Source organism: Pelophylax lessonae (assembly GCF_965119305.1).
Source record: "Pelophylax lessonae genome assembly, chromosome: 2".
NCBI lineage: Eukaryota > Metazoa > Chordata > Amphibia > Anura > Ranidae > Pelophylax > Pelophylax lessonae.
In genome coordinates, this window is record NC_138769.1 from 78125657 (window position 1) to 78142132 (window position 16476).

At 40.6% G+C, this 16476-nt stretch overlaps 1 long non-coding RNA gene across 1 annotated transcript in view; it reads left to right on the forward strand.

Moving 5' to 3' along the window:
- The window catches only part of LOC309548594, a 293007-nt gene extending 281274 nt beyond the window's left edge, over positions 1 to 11733 (forward strand). The window contains exon 5 of the long non-coding RNA XR_014224996.1: positions 11674 to 11733. This is a non-coding gene — a long non-coding RNA (uncharacterized lncRNA). The remainder of the gene's footprint in view (positions 1 to 11673) is intronic.
- The last annotated feature ends 4743 nt before the right edge of the window (positions 11734 to 16476 follow it).

The following is a 16476-nucleotide window of genomic DNA, read 5'->3' on the forward strand; positions in this document are numbered from 1 at the left end:
TGATTCTTTTATTACAACTGTAAAGTACAGAAAAATTACAAAAGTTCTAATAAAAAATAATGTTCATTATGAATCATGTTTATAGTTAATTTGCAGTTTCCAAGTTCAGAATCTGCTCAGCGAACTTCAGCTTTAGTGCTGCATGAAACATCTGTGTGACACCAGGGTTGTGGGTTCAAATCCCAGTGGGAAAGGCTTGTTCTTTCATGCCGCAGCGGTAAACCACTTGATTACCAATTATAATTAGATAATATGAGTGATGCAGTAATTGCTTGTTTAATGTTTTCTACTTTAAGGATGAAAAGATTACGATAATTATTGTCTGGATGGACTTCCTGGAACTGAGGTTGCCAGTTTACTGTACTTGAGAGTACTCAGTGACGGACTGGTATTTGCTGCATTTAATGCAGGCATACCAGGAGAGACTGTGATTTCCAGCTGCTACCAGTCTATTGGAAGAGGCTTGTTAGGCTATAAAGATTGTCAGTGCTGTAAATAAAAAAAATCCAGGAGCAGGAAACCTTTGTCTCATTGTCACATGGAACCAGAAGTTACCTTTGGTTTTGGACATAAAAAATTACCACCATGAGGGTGATGTTGTTTACCATATTAGGTATTGAACCTGGCAAAGAATTATACATCTATATAAGCAGGGTACCCATGAATTTTTCCTCCCAGAGTTCCCTGTGCTCGTGTTACGGTGCTCCTGGAAGGCTCCCTGGCAGGACTTCTAGAACTCCTGTTCTCAGAATCCCATCTAGGACTTCCAAGGGTGCTCATAGAATCCCTACTAGGGCATCTTAAGTTCCCAGTATTTGTGAACAAAAGGATAATTAAGTTTCAGCCTTGGAAGTGGCGGGTGCTATGTGTTAGCACTAGCTACCTAAGAGCTAAAGATCTATAACATTTGCCTACTTGTTGCCAACCTGGCATGACCTAACTTATCTCTTGCTTGCTGCCTGCCTAGACCTCTCTGCTCAGACCTGATTTGGGTCTAGCATGCTGCCTGCCTAGGCATTCCAGCCATCCCCTTGGTGAGGGGATCCTGAGGGCTGCCACCTAGTGTCCGTTTGCAGCAAGTATACTGGGACTACTAGGGTTCCCAGTCCATCTCTACCATCAGAAGCTCTGGTGAAGATCAACTCCCATGTGAGTCTACGTTACCTGCTAAGGGGCACCATTAAAGCTCCCTGCAACTCCTAAATTTCCAGCTTGTCTTATACGATTACATATACTTCTGTAATGACTACTGGACTGTTTCATAACTAATTTGGATACTGGAATATTTTATAACTAACTGTTAATCTAATTCAGTTGATAGAAAGTCAATGAGGATTTTAGAGATCCTCACGATTATCTAAATTTCCTATTTGTTCTAGGCCACTAGCATCTTTCCAGTCTCACGTTTCCCAATGTATTGGATGCCTGTATCCCCCTGTTGTTGCTCCCTCACCATCTGCTATGTCACAAAAGAGTCCCCGCACCCCTTGCACACAACTTCAGTATACATATTGTGAGGCTGTGGTGTAGCCATTGGGGAGATGCAGGCATCTAACAAACCTGGAAGTGTCAAGTTGGGAAGAGTGTAGTTCTACCAGTAATTCCGTAAAATAGGACATTTAGCTCATGGGGAATATGATGCTTGTATTTTTCAAAGCAGTGATGATATGTGAAAAGATTGATTAAAGAGAGATAAGCTCTATTTTAATGTCAACATGGCCGGTAGGTCTTTGACTCTGCGGCTGGGCCCTTGTACACCCAAAAGTCCATCCAAATGCAGTGAAATGCCACAGCCCGACTGTAAACTTCCAATGTTTTATTAATTAAAAGCCAATAGCATCATACATTAACAAGAACAATGATGCATTCTGGCTTAAAAAACGTAATCATTGCCATGAATAAAGCTCTTTAGCCAGAACTTGTTAGCACTCTTGTTGCTGTGTGATGCTATGGACTTTTAAGTAATAAAGCATTGGAAGTTTACAGTGGGGTTGCTGAATTTCACTACATAAAATAGAAACGTTTTAATAAGCAGAGGAGCTAATGGGGAGTAAGAAGCTTGCCTTTTCAAAGCTACTGATGAAATGTATAAGTTAAAAGTGGTGACATGGGGCTGATTTACTGAAAGCAAATAGGCTGTTAACTTTACAAGGCAATTGGGTGATGGAAGGCAGCAGAGCTTCAACTAATTCCAGAGGCTAAGGGAAAATGCTCTTGCAAAGCAAACTGCCTATTTGCATTTAGTAAATCAACCCCAAAATATATTTAAAACTTGAAGTTACAGTAGCTCTTTTATCAACAGAAAAAAAAATTGTGATCTATGGCCTGTGTGACATAGCAATAGTTATACCATTGTTCTAGTTCATACTGCATGACCATAAAAGCTAAAGATAAACAGGCTAATTAGTCATGGCTATTGATCTCTAAGGATGCCCCTGATTCATGCTCTGGTAGTGACTCCTGGGCCATGTACAGGGCCCACCACAAGATAAAATGCTGTATCTAAAATGTAATTGCAGCAATTCTCATCAATCTCTTTTGAAAATGCATTTATTTCATTTTATTTTATTTTTATGGTTTTAAGTATTATTATTATTATTATTGTTAAAATACAGGATTTATATAGCGCCAACAGTTTACGCAGCGCTTTACAACATAAGGGCAGACAGCACAATTAGAATACAGTTTAATACAGTAGGAATCAGATGGCCCTGTCAGTTACAGCTTACAATCTAAAAGATTAATAAGCTTTTTTTTTAAATAATTTTTTCAATAGTGGTAAATTTAAATTTTAGTCAAGGCTTAGTACACAGTTTAAAATTGTTGTACTAAAAGGTTTGTAGAATAATGCACATAGGTCCACCTAGCACCATTGATCTATGTGTTCCATCTTAAATGCCACTTTAGGCAAGAAACATAGCCCAGAATATGGAGACTTGCTATCTTGACATGATCCACTTGCAGTTTTTCCTCATCTGCCCTTTAGGTGGGCTTCAAAGGATGAGTTTGATTTAAAAATAATTTAATTAATAATAAATGCATGAATGAATCTTCAAGTCCTGACATCCTTCCCAACATCTGCTGATCACTGGTGCAATGCTTTACCGGTTCCAAAAAATAAATAAGTGCTAATTTTTTACCTGCAAAAAAATGTTCTTTTATTTTTATTTATTTTTTTGAAGCCCGTAAAGCATTGCATCAGCGATCAGCAGATTCCGGGAAGGATGTCAGGACCTGTAGATGCATTCATACGTAGAGCTCTGTGTATGAATGATGCGGCCGGGTGGGCGGAGCCAACAAAAACCGAACTTCTCCCCATACTGCTATCACAGGGGTTGATCAGGGGAGTGGCTGCAGCTTTGGGAACATGTTCCACCCTAAAAACGGTGAACTTATCCTTTAAAGCAAGGAAGGTGGTACGGCTTCTCTATCATATGACCACTGTGATTGGCTTTCTCAATGGTCACATGATCAGGAGCCTGTCCCGCTGGCTCCTGATCAGCAGCCTGTCTTTTGAGGTTTTAGTGACAGCTTCATCAGAGTGCTAGGATCGCAGTGAGCGTGCTCTAAGCCACAACCTCAGGCTACTGTGGACTCATATGTGTAGTTACTGGGAGTATAAAGCCCCCCACTATTCCTGTGACCCCATTTTTGCAGTACCCAGTTGGCAAGGGGCTAAGAAGCTTAATTGAATGACATTTAGTTTGTTAAAGTACTGTATCATATACAACTGCATTTTTTGTTTAATATAATACTTGTTTAAAATTTTTTTATACCTTGTTAAAACTCAATGCATCTGACATGGGCATGCGCAGGGGGTGTGCCAGGTGTGCTTGGGCACACCCTAATCACTACATGCAGTGCCCATTCCTCCTACTGCCTGGTCTTTCCCCGTCTTTCCCGTAGTGCTGCTGGATTCCCTCCTCTCCCCCCAGCTGCTGCGAATGAACATAAAGCAGCTGAGCACAGAACACTTCCCATTCATTCACTGTCCTGTGCAGCTGAGGCTGCAGAGAAAGACATGTGTGTTTGAGTTTTGGGGGGCACACCCTAATGCGATAGGCTGCGCACACCTATGGCTGCTGGCCTTCTGCAACCTAATTGCAGCCACTTTCTGTCTTCATGCATGTACTCCAACTATAGCAGTGTGGCAATCGACTGGGTGGGTTTCTGGATGGTGACAACAGCAAATTATGCCTAGGTAACGTGTTGAAACACTTGTAGTCTACAGTACATAGGAAACCTGTGTGGGAGGGTGACAACACAGTTGGGAGACAGGAAAAGAGTGTTGTCACTCTATAATAGGCAATTTATGAACAAAGACCCAGGTAAGATCACCAGGTATTATTTAAATTAAATCTCCTGAATTAGAGAAGAATTTCAGGTATGGATATTTTATACATACTTACACTGGTGCAGCTTGGACCAATGTAACTATGCATATACCATACCTAGCTGGAAATCACTTAAAGGGATTGTAAAGGCAGAAGTTTTTATTTTATCTTAATGCATTCTATGCAGTAAGATAAAAAGCCTTCTGTGGGCAGCAGCCCCCTAATACTTACTAGAGCCACCTCTCTATCCAGTGATATTCACGAGTCCCTCGTCCCTCCTGATTGGCTGAGACACAGCAGCAATGCCATTGGCTCCCACTGCTCTCAATCAAAGTCAGTTAGCCAATCAGGAGAGAGAGAGGGCGGGACCGAACCGCAGCTCCGTGTCTGAATGGATACATGGAGCTGCAGCTTGGCCTAGGTACCCCCATAGCAAGCTGCTTGCTCTGGGGGCACTTGACAGGAGGGAGGGGCCAGGAGCAGTGAAGAGGGACCTGAGAAGAGGAGGATCTGGGCCACTCTGTGCAAAACCACTTCACAGAGCAGGTAAGTATAACATGTTTGTTATTTTTTTTTTAAACAAGACTTTACAATCACTTTAAGTACCCGCTGCTAATCCAGTGATCTCCACTTGCTTCCGGGTTTCTTGCTGTGTGGCTGCCATGCTGCATTCTGAACACAGGGGGGTCATCTGCTCGGCAGAGGCACCAATTAGAGAATGTTTTACATTTTCTGAATGAATGCAAAGCATTGTTTCATTGGTTGAGGTTGATAGCATGACGCCACTGCCCTGCAGGAAAGATTCGCCATACAACAGTTTTACCAAACTGCCTAACTATTATAGAGATATCAGCCACATATGGAGAGCATTGTTTTTGGTGAGCCCGCAGACCCAGGCAAACCATAGATAATATGATTTCCTTTCTTTCCACAAGGAGTGGAAGCAAAAAAAATGCTTGATTCCTCCAGTAACACAGTCAGTGTTGATGGGGAAATCCCTCCTGCAGTGCTATTGTGTTCTGCATGGAGACTTCCCAGCCAGCAGAACACAATGGCTGTAGCCGCCAACAGTAATCAAATGTAAAAAATCCAACAGGCATCAATGGATCGACTTGGGTACAATCAGCCTGCCCATAGATGAATCCATCTTGGCCAGTCCCTGCTGAACAGGCTGTGATTCGATACATCTATGGCCGGCTTCACACTAGTGAAGGGGTCTCCAAACTATGGCCCTCCAGTTGTTCAGGAACTACAATTCCCATCATGCCTAGCCATGTCTGTTAATCTAAGAGTTTTACAATGCCTCATAGGATGTGTAGTTCCACAACAGCTGGAGTGCCGTAGTTTGGAGATCCCTGCACTAGTATAAGGACAAGCCATAATTCACATCCATTGTGCTGCACTGCAAAGCAGGAAGCTGAGCTGTGTATATAATAAGAATCTGGCTCTGTCCCCAATTAAATATATAATTACAAATAAAATATTTACTGTATGTACCATTTGTAAAGATTACACACATTTATAACTTTATTTACATCAAGCTACATGTTATGTAGAGAAAAAAATGCATGGAAAATACTACACATTTTCTTTAAGAGGAGTCAGGGAATCCTTTAACATTTTATTACAAGCTGTAGCATGGACTACTTTTGCATTTTAAAAATATGTCAGTTCCCATAGAGGCAAAATAGAGGATCAGTGACAAGTGGATCATTGAGGCCAGAGTCCTAACCTAATCCCCAAGTTCCAGACAGTAAGAAAGCCGTGATTTCGAATACATTTTCTCTTCAAAGGCCATGGCTAGACAGCCCAGACGCAGGCGGCCTAGTACCACCGCAATATCTTCTAATGCTAAACTCTGCAGGGGAACAGTGACATCTACAGGGCTGAGTAATAATATACGGGCTATGTACATAATGCCAGCTCTGTGACATGACAGTGCATCACTCCACAGTAGCTAAATTAGTTACATTGAAGCTGAACTATAGGCACAGTTTATTGCAGTTTTGTATTTATTAATACATCATTGCATTTATTTTTTTTAAGTAAGCAGAGTATGTACCTACATTTGACCTGGTAAGAATCGAATGCAGGCCCTGTACAGCAGAGGTCAGAGTGGTAAAGGGAGAAGCAGCACATACATCCTATCAGTTCACATACAGCCAATCAGTTCACATACAGCCCATCAGTTCACATACAGCCCATCGGTTCACATACAGCCAATCAGTTCACATACAGCCAATCAGTTCACATAAAGCCAATCAGTTCACATACAGCCCATCAGTTCACATACAGCCAATCAATTCACATAAAGCCAATCAGTTCACATAAAGCCAATCAATTCACATAAAGCCAATCAGTTCACATACAGCCAATCCGTTCACATACAGCCAATCAGTTAACAGAAAGCCAAGCAGTTCACATACAGCCAATCAATTCACATACAGACAATCAGTTCACATACAGCCAATCAGTTCACATACAGCCAATCAATCCACATACAGCCAATCAGTTCACATACAGCCAATCAATCCACATACAGCCAATCAGTTCACATACAGCCAATCAGTTTACAGAAAGCCAATCAGTTCACATACAGCCAATCAGTTTACAGAAAGCCAATCAGTTCACATACAGCCAATCAGTTCACATATAGCAAATCAGTTCACATACAGCCAATCAGTTCACATAAAGCCAATTAGTTCAAATAAAGCCAATCAGTTCACATACAGCCAATCAGTTTACAGAAAGCCAATCAGTTCACATACAGCCAATCAATTCACATACAGCCAATCAGTTCACATACAGCCAATCAATCCACATACAGCCAATCAGTTCACATACAGCCAATCAGTTCACATAAAGACAATCAGCTTACATAAAGCCAATCAGTTCACATACACTCAATCAGTTCACATACAGCCAATCGGTTCACATACAGCCAATCAGTTCACATACAGCCAATCAGTTCACATAAAGCAAATATGTTCACATACAGCCAATCAGTTCACATAAAGCCAATCAGTTCACATACAGCCAATCAGTTCACATACAGCCAATCAATCCACATACAGCCAATCAGTTCACATAAAGCCAATCAGTTCACATAAAGCAAATCAGTTCACATACAGCCAATCAGTTCACATAAAGCCAATCAGTTCACATACAGCCAATCAGTTCACATAAAGCCAATCAGTTCACATACAGCCAATCAGTTTAAAGAAAGCCAATCATTTCACATACAGCCAATCAGTTCACAAACAGCCAATCAGTTCACATACAGCTAATCAATTCACATACAGACAATCAGTTCACATACAGCCAATCAATCCACATACAGCCAATCAGTTTACATAAAGCCAATCAATCCACATACAGCCAATCAGTTCACATGAAGCCAATCAGTTCACATATAACCAATCAGTTCACATAAAGCCAATCAGTTCACATACAGGCAATCAGTTCATGTGTTGACAAAGGGCAGCTGATAGGGGAGAAAGCAGAAAGTTTATTATTGTTCTGTTTCTCTATGAAGTTGCAGACTGAGGGCTGGTCTATGACAGCCAGAGCTCAAAGAAGGTGAGTTGAATGATGTTAATCATCATTCAAACTGGAAAACTCTGGTGGCAAAAAAGTACTATGGGGGGGGGGGCAGCTCCAGATTGAAGGTGGATGTTGCAGTGAGAGTGTTTTTTTATTTTAGCTTTTAATGGGTTTTTATTGTTTTTATTTTTTACTGGAGTTTAGTTTTGAATAATTTCATTTTATTTCTTCATAGTAGACACAGCAGATTTTAGGTTGCAGTAACCGGCTGTTTTGAGCAGCCAGGATATCATGTGATCGCAACTGTTATAAAAAAATGTCATTAATAACAGCTGTGATTCCTCTGGAGCAGCGATGGCAAACCTTGGCACCCCAGATGTTTTCAAACTACATTTTCCATGATGCTCAACTACACTGCAGAAAGCCTGAGCATCATGGGAAATTTAGTTCCAAAACATCTGGGGTGCCAAGGTTTGCCATCACTGCTATAGAGTAATGCTGAGATTGGGCCACAGCTATCACATGGTACCTGGCCAATCACAGCACCTTGTACCATGTGATTAGCTGTAGCCAACAACAGTAATCACTGTAATAGCTGTTATGAATGTATCCCATTTATGACAGTTGAAAACATTGCTGTTACATTGTCATCACTGTAACAACAATCAAAGTTTAAAAAAAAAAAAAATAGAGAAAAATAAATAAACTTAAAAAAAATATATTTTATTTATTTATTTTATAAACAGTCACCAGTCAGTATCCTTGATTACCACCACACCAATCATATGATGACGTACTGCACTGGTGACAGTATGTAAAAAAAAAAAAATGTATTTATTTCTTAATTTTCCAAAAATTTGTGGCAAAAAATTGCAACTTCAAAAAAATATCCATGCCTCTTACTAAATACATCAGGCTGTCTACTTTCTGAAAGGGGTCTTTGGGGGAGTACTTGTACTTTACATGCATATTAAGGGCCTAAAGAAATTAGTCAGTACATCGATGTTTAAATATGTTCTATTTATCATAGTTTGTAGCCACTTTAACTTTCACACAAACCAATCAATGTACACTTATCAGGATTTATTTTTTTACCAAAGACATGTAGCAAAATACATTATGTCCTAAATGTCTAAAGACATTTGATTTTGGATATGTTGTATAACAGAAAATGTTGAAGATATTAAATATTGTTTTTTTTTTTTTCAAACTTTTCAATCTTTTTCCATTTATATAGAACAAAAAACCCAGTGGTGTTGATCAAATACCACCAAAAGAATGTTCTATTTATGTGAAAAAAAATGATATACTGTAAATTTCATTTGGGTACAGTGTTGCATAACCCCCAGTAGCCAGTAGCACAGTGCTAAATAGAAAAAAATGGCCTGGCCATGAAGGGGGTAAAACCTTTTGAAGGGCACGTGTAAATAATATTTGTTACCTAATGTAAGGTAATGTAGATATACAATAGGCAGGCTGCTAGTGAACCAGACATAGAGGGCTTATACAGCCCAGGACTGTATTGTCCATATAATTGAAATACATGCATGTTTCCCTTTCCTGCCTGGAGTCTACCTTAGACTGAGGAGAGGTCAGTTGTGTCGCCACCAAGGACCCTTAAGCTGGGGAAATATACACCATATTTTTGAACCACAGAAAGAAAGGTGCTGCCCGTCCTATTCAAGCTATGTAATACAATACTAGATTCATTATATCTAGGAGCGAATATATATATAAGGGCGAATATATCAGGGAGAGGACCTTCACCTTGTGAGTCGGGACCCACCCCAAAAAGCCTACAGTGGGGATGGCCATAGAAGCCCTGCCCCTGGTGACACAATCTGGGACTTAATACATTGGATCCTATGCAAGAAATATATCTTTGATGTCTGTTATGATAAATACGGAAGCAATATTGTTCCAAGCAGCATTAGTATCGCTACAGCTTTGTCGCCTAGTACAAGTCACTATCAAGAAGGAAAACATCGGTCTGTTATGGTCTCTCAGGCCCTGAGGAAGCCTTGAGCGAAACGCGTCGGCTTGCTGGGGACCTACCGTGACCGAATCCAGCTTGAGACCCATTTTCCACCTTATACAGGCTCTGCTTTTTGGTTACAATCCCTTTTGGGGACATGTTTCTCTACTATTAGTGACGTTAATTGTTTGATTTTATTACTGTATGTCATGTCAGTCCTTTGTTATCACATATGCATGGTAGTCCATGCTTGGTTTTATTGTTCTTTATACAAATAAAATGTAATTTTGGTTTTACAACCGGTTCCTTGTCTGATCCTTCTACTCCCACTGGCCCGCAAAGCCCCATCTTTTTCTATCCCTATTGTTTTGTTAATGTAGAGAAAAATATAATTTAAGGCAAGTACACAGAAAATAAATGTATATGTTAAACACTAACAATGCAGTTAGACTATAATATTTATATGATAAAAGCTCTTTATTTGTATTCAGTTTATTGTTGAGAATAATGATTTAAAAAAAAGAAAACAAAAATCAGGATCACATTTGGGAGGTTAAAGTTGACTACTCGAAAGTGGTTTCTGGGTGCTAACATTTTGTGTATTATGCAGACATCTTTTTGTGACCTACATAAAGGCCATTGTATTTAGTTGGTTTGTATTATACATGGCTTTCTACTTTATTATAAAAAAAATGTTTTGGCTTTCATTTGTTAGTAGTCCAACGCTTCCACTTCAGTTCCGTTAGATTTACCCCCCTTCATGGCCAGGCCATTTTTTGCAATATGGCACTGTATTACTTTAACTGACAATTGTGTGGTCGAGTGACACTGTAGGCAAAGAAAATATTTGTCCCCCCCCCAAGCATTCTTTTGGTGGTATTTGATCACCACTGTGTTTTTTTCTGCTATAAATAAAAAAACGATTGGCAATTTTAAAAAAAAAAAAACATAATTTTATACTTTCTGCTATAAAACACATCCAACAAAAAAAATGTAAAAAATCTAATTTTTCATAAATTTAGGCCAATTTGCATTCTGCTACATATTTTTGGTAAACAAAATCCCAATAAGCGTATATTGATTGGTCTACACAAATGTTATAGCGTCTTCAAATTATGGGATATTTTTAAAGAATTTTTTTTTTTTTTTTATTTTTGTTACTAGTAATGGCGGTGAACAGCGATGTATAGCGGGACTGTGATATTGTGGCGGATAAACTGCCGTTCTAGCTCTGTACTGAATGATTGTGTATACTCAACACATTCACACCCAAAAGTGCAGGACCACGTATATACATGCGATCCTACGCACAGTGGCCGCCCTGTAATAGTATATCTGCTAAAGGGGGGTCGCCACATGGTTAAGAAGAAAAATTGTAGAATAAAGCAATACCTAGTAGTCATTTTCTAATTTTTTTTTTAAATCAGTTTTTACATATTCCATAATGACTGGATTTCTCATGAGTGGTGGTATCATGGGGCATTAAATGTTGGCTTTATCACTACTGGTCATACTCTGACCTAGATAAATGAGAACATTTACAGACATGGAAAAAAAAGGAATTCAAAGATATTTTATTAGGCTTGTAAAAGGACATCTAATAACTGTTGAAATAATAGACATAAAATAGGTCTTGGAAATCACTGGGGTCAGCCTGTTGCCATGACATGTAGCCGGTTATTATATGGTGATAGGTCTGGTCAGTTCTGAGCTTGGTTGTAGATATTTTCCAGCATGGGGAGACATCTTGTAATGTCAGCTTCTGTTTACGGTGTTTAATATTTTAATATATTTATATATTGAATTATTTTTTTCTTTAAGATTACAATCATCTCATTAACTGAAAGAAGAAGCATTGCAGAGCTCTTTTACTTTCAAATCCGGTAAGTTTTATTTTTTTATTTGGACTTTTTTCAAATGCTGTTTTTGTGCCTTAAAGCGATTGTAAACCTTTATTTTTCTTAAATAACAAGCATGTTATACTTACCTGCTCTGTGCAGTGGTTTTGCACACAGCAGCCAGGGATCCTCTTCTGGGGTCCCCCACCGGCTGTCCTGGCTCTTTAACCTCGCCAAGTGCCCACCATAGTAAGCTGCTTGCTATGGGCGCACTCATGCTGGCTGCTCCCAAGCTGACTCTGTGGGGTCGGCCCCACCCTCCCGCTCCATCCTCACTGACTGCCACTGATTACTGCTTCTAAGTCTGAGACTATGGGGAGGGAGAGAACTGAGAGAGCCTCTGCTCTCATGCACATCACTGGATCGAGATTGGGCTCATGCAAGTATCAGAAGAGACTGGGGGGAGGGCTTCACTCAAAAGGTTTTTTACCTCAATAATTCATATTCCTGATATGTGCCTGCTGTACCATGTACGTTTGTGTGAAGGTGTCCTGTTCTCTCTGTATTGCTTCCTTTGTGTGAAATCCCTGGTGTTCCTGACAGTCCCTCTGTTTTCCTATTTAAAACTGAACACACTAAGCAGGAGAGCACACCGTGGTCAGTTCTCTAGATGTGTTGGGAAATCAGCCTAAACTTCTTTAGTGATAAGACTTGTCCTGAAATGCCCCCTCTGTACAGCCATTCACTGGCCAGCTCAGTGTACTGCTGTTCCTCCTCCCCCCAGCTCTTATGCAGCTGAGAACAGAGGGTATGTGATTATTTATAAAAAAAAATGAAAAAAGGTATTTATAATGTTTTTTTATATTTATACAAAATGTTTTGCCTTTCATTTCTAATTTTAACTGAATGAGTTGTTTTACAAAGTGATTGTTTACAATCACTTTAATGTAAAAAACCTTCAGCCTTTAGAACCACTTTAAAGGGATAATAAACCCCTTCACTTTTTAAGCACTTTCAGCAGCTGATTTAATCACTTACTGAGTATGCAGCTTCTTTGTCTTTTAATCCTTGCTTATGTCTAGCTCCTTTCTCTTGCAGCATTGTATGAAGCCAATGTTGCATGCAGGGAGTTGTGTCTCCCTACACTGTGTGCATCATTGGAAACATACAGGCATGATGGCGTACAGAACGCCCCCTGAAAATGTAAATTCCTGTGTGTGTGATTGGCTTACTGATTTTCTCAGAAGTCTGCCTTAAGATTAGAGAGGGGCCAAACGACCCCCTGTTCGGTTCGCACCAGAAACTTTCGAACATCGCCAAAGTTTGGAACCAAATAACAAACCCCTTTGAAGTCTATGGGACACCCGAACTGGAAAAATCAAAAGTGCCCATTTTGAAGGTTTATATGCAAGTAATTGGACATACAATGGTTATGAGGGTCTGGATATTGCCCAGGAGGACATGTATCAATGAAAAAATAGTTTGTAAAAAAACATAATTTTTAAATGAGCAGACATTTACTGATGCTTAAAGTGAAAGCATCAAAATGAGAAATAACAATAAAAATGAACAATTCCTTTCACTATAGTGTCTGGTGGTCCCCTTAGTTTACCTGGCAAATCTGTACTGTGTATAGAAGCTGCTGCAGAAATAAATAAAATGACATTTTCCCTGCAAACTTTCATTTTCTTTGTAAACAGTGGTTTGGAGAGCCAGTCTGTATGATGAGGCCACAATGTAGTGAACTGGAAAAAAAGATTAGAGATTTTTTGGGAAAATTCTGGTGTCTCTTCTGCAGACTTTGGATAGAAGTAACAGGTGCGGAAAAATTGGTCTTTGGATGTCTAAGGTGCTTTTAAAGAAAGCAATAATTTCCTTGCTTTCAAAAATTGAAATGATATGCACTTGTCAAACAGGTGCAGAAAAAATGTGTGTGTGTGACTGGCTTACTGATTTTCTCAGAAGTCTGCCTTAAGATTAGAGAGGGGCCAAACGACCCCCTGTTCGGTTCGCACCAGAAACTTTCGAACATCGCCAAAGTTTGGAACCAAATAACAAACCCCTTTGAAGTCTATGGGACACCCGAACTGGAAAAATCAAAAGTGCCCATTTTGAAGGTTTATATGCAAGTAATTGGAAATACAATGGTTATGAGGGTCTGGATATTGCCCAGGAGGACATGTATCAATGAAAAAATAGTTTGTAAAAAAACATAATTTTTAAATGAGCAGACATTTACTGATGCTTAAAGTGAAAGCATCAAAATGAGAAATAACAATAAAAATGAACAATTCCTTTCACTATAGTGTCTGGTGGTCCCCTTAGTTTACCTGGCAAATCTGTACTGTGTATAGAAGCTGCTGCAGAAATAAATAAAATGACATTTCCCCTGCAAACTTTCATTTTCTTTGTAAACAGTGGTTTGGAGAGCCAGTCTGTATGATGAGGCCACAATGTAGTGAACTGGAAAAAAAAATTAGAGATTTTTTGGGAAAATTCTGGTGTCTCTTCTGCAGACTTTGGATAGAAGTAACAGGTGTGGAAAAATTGGTCTTTGGATGTCGAAGGTGCTTTTAAAGAAAGCAATAATTTCCTTGCTGTCAAAAATTGAAATGATATGCACTTGTCAAACAGGTGCAGAAAAAATGGTTTTTGGGTGTCTGTGGTGCCTTCACACCGTAACCCTATAGAGGTACTCTTGATGAAAAGAAGAAGTGGCCTTGCTGTCAAAAAATTGGTCTTTGGGTGTTAATTGTGCCCATGAAACCTACACCAAAAAAATTATTTAAGATGAAATCAACACCCACAACACTAGCTAGCCTAGAAGTCTTGCAGAGATTCCACATCCCAAAAACCCTTAATCAGTAACATCAGCATCAGGGGCTTCATAGCTGCTGGTAATCCAGGAGTAATTAATTTTAATAAATGGCAGATGATCCACAGAGTCTGCGGACAGACGCGTTCTACTATCAGTAACAAAACCTCCAGCAGCACTGAATGCCCATTTGAAAAGCACAATGGATGCAGGGCAGCCCAGCAGCTCAATTGCATACTTGACAAGTTCTGGCCAGTGGTCTATTCTCATGACCCAGTAACCCAGTGGATTGTCAACTGGAAAGCTCTCCATCTCTATTTTCGCCCCTGGATGATCATCCACAATATGATGCAGACGCTGCTGATGGGATGCAGAATCTCAGAGCCCTGGGCGGCGAGGACTAAGAAAATAATTAAATGCATTACTCCCTTCTCCACCTCTCCTCTTGACCAACAGAAGCCTCAAAACTACATTTTCCACAACACTGTAACCTACCAGAGTCAGGAAAAGCATTTGATAAACTCCTCTTTAAAGTGTCCTCAAGAAATGTATTCTTCTGCACCCTCTGTGGGGACAAGATGAGTTCTGAGACTTTTCCCTTGTAACGGTGGTCAAGTATGGTTGCCAACCAATAGTAATCCTTCTCCTTGATGCCACATATTCTTGGGTCCTTTCCCAGGCTTTGAAGCATGAGGGAGCCCATGCACCGCAAGTTTGTGAAGGCATGAGAAGCAGACTCCTGGGGGTCACTGAGGATTACAGTATCTGGAACTGCCTCCTCCCAGCCACGTACTACTCCCAATGGTTCTGGGGATGGAAAACCATATGTTAAGGGTTGACGTATGTCTTTCTCTGCTTCAATGCCTCCAAAACTGCCAGAATCCTCCTCTTCCCTCTTTTCTGTGGCATAAGAAGAATGCTGCCTGCATAAAGCGGGCTTTAAGAGGAAAGGAAGTCCTCCTCCTCCTCCTCCTCCCACTGCTCTGCCTCGAGTGACCTGTCCACAATGTCTGTGTGCTTCAGCAGTAACAAAACAGGGATTGTGTTACTGATGTATGCATTTTTACAGCTCACCATCCTTGTGGCCTCAAATGGTGATAGTACAGTGCATGCATCCTTTATCAGCAGCCATTGGCGTGAGGCTGTTGTTGTGCCGTACTCACACAGGCACTCGTTGACGGCCCTCTGCTGCATGTGCAGCCACTGCAACATTGCCAAAATTAAGTTCCACTTGGTGAGCATGTCACAAATCAGGCGGTTTACGGGCAGGTGCAATTCCCGCTGAATTTCAGCCATCCGAGCACTGGCTGTGTATGACCACCTGAAATGGCTACATACTCTTCTGGCCAGCTTTAGCAGATATTCCAACCCTGGGTACCTATTTAGGAAATGACTGTGCATCGTCAAAGAGCAAGTGGCTGACGCTGTGTTCAAATAACTTAGCTGACTCCTCCATGCCTGATGCTGAGGCTTTGGCAGGAATAGCTGTGGACAAGGAGGTAGATTTAGCCACTCTAGCAGCTGCAGTGGACTGCGCACTAGTCTCTGCTTGAGTGAAGGAGGATGAGGATGGTTTAGTAAGCCAGTCCACCACCTCCTCTGCATGCTGTGGCTGGAAAGCATGGGCAACATCACTAAACAGAGGAAACGATGCCCTGCTTGAGGACTAACCACGTCCACCTTTGCCTGTGGACACTGCTGGCCCCCTCACAGTGCCATGGTAACATCTGCCTCTCCTTGTTGACCACCCAAACATAATGGGAAGGTGCTTATTAACAAATTGTAATAACGATGTGAAAATGTGTAGGTGAATGCACTTTAATCAATGGAAAGTGGTGTTTGGTGCACTTTAACCACTTGCCGACCGCCGCACAACTATATACTGCGGCAGTCAGCCCCCTTACAGGCAAAGTGACGTAGGGGTACGTCGTTCGCCCACGAGCCCACACCAGCGCGTGTGACCAGCGGCTC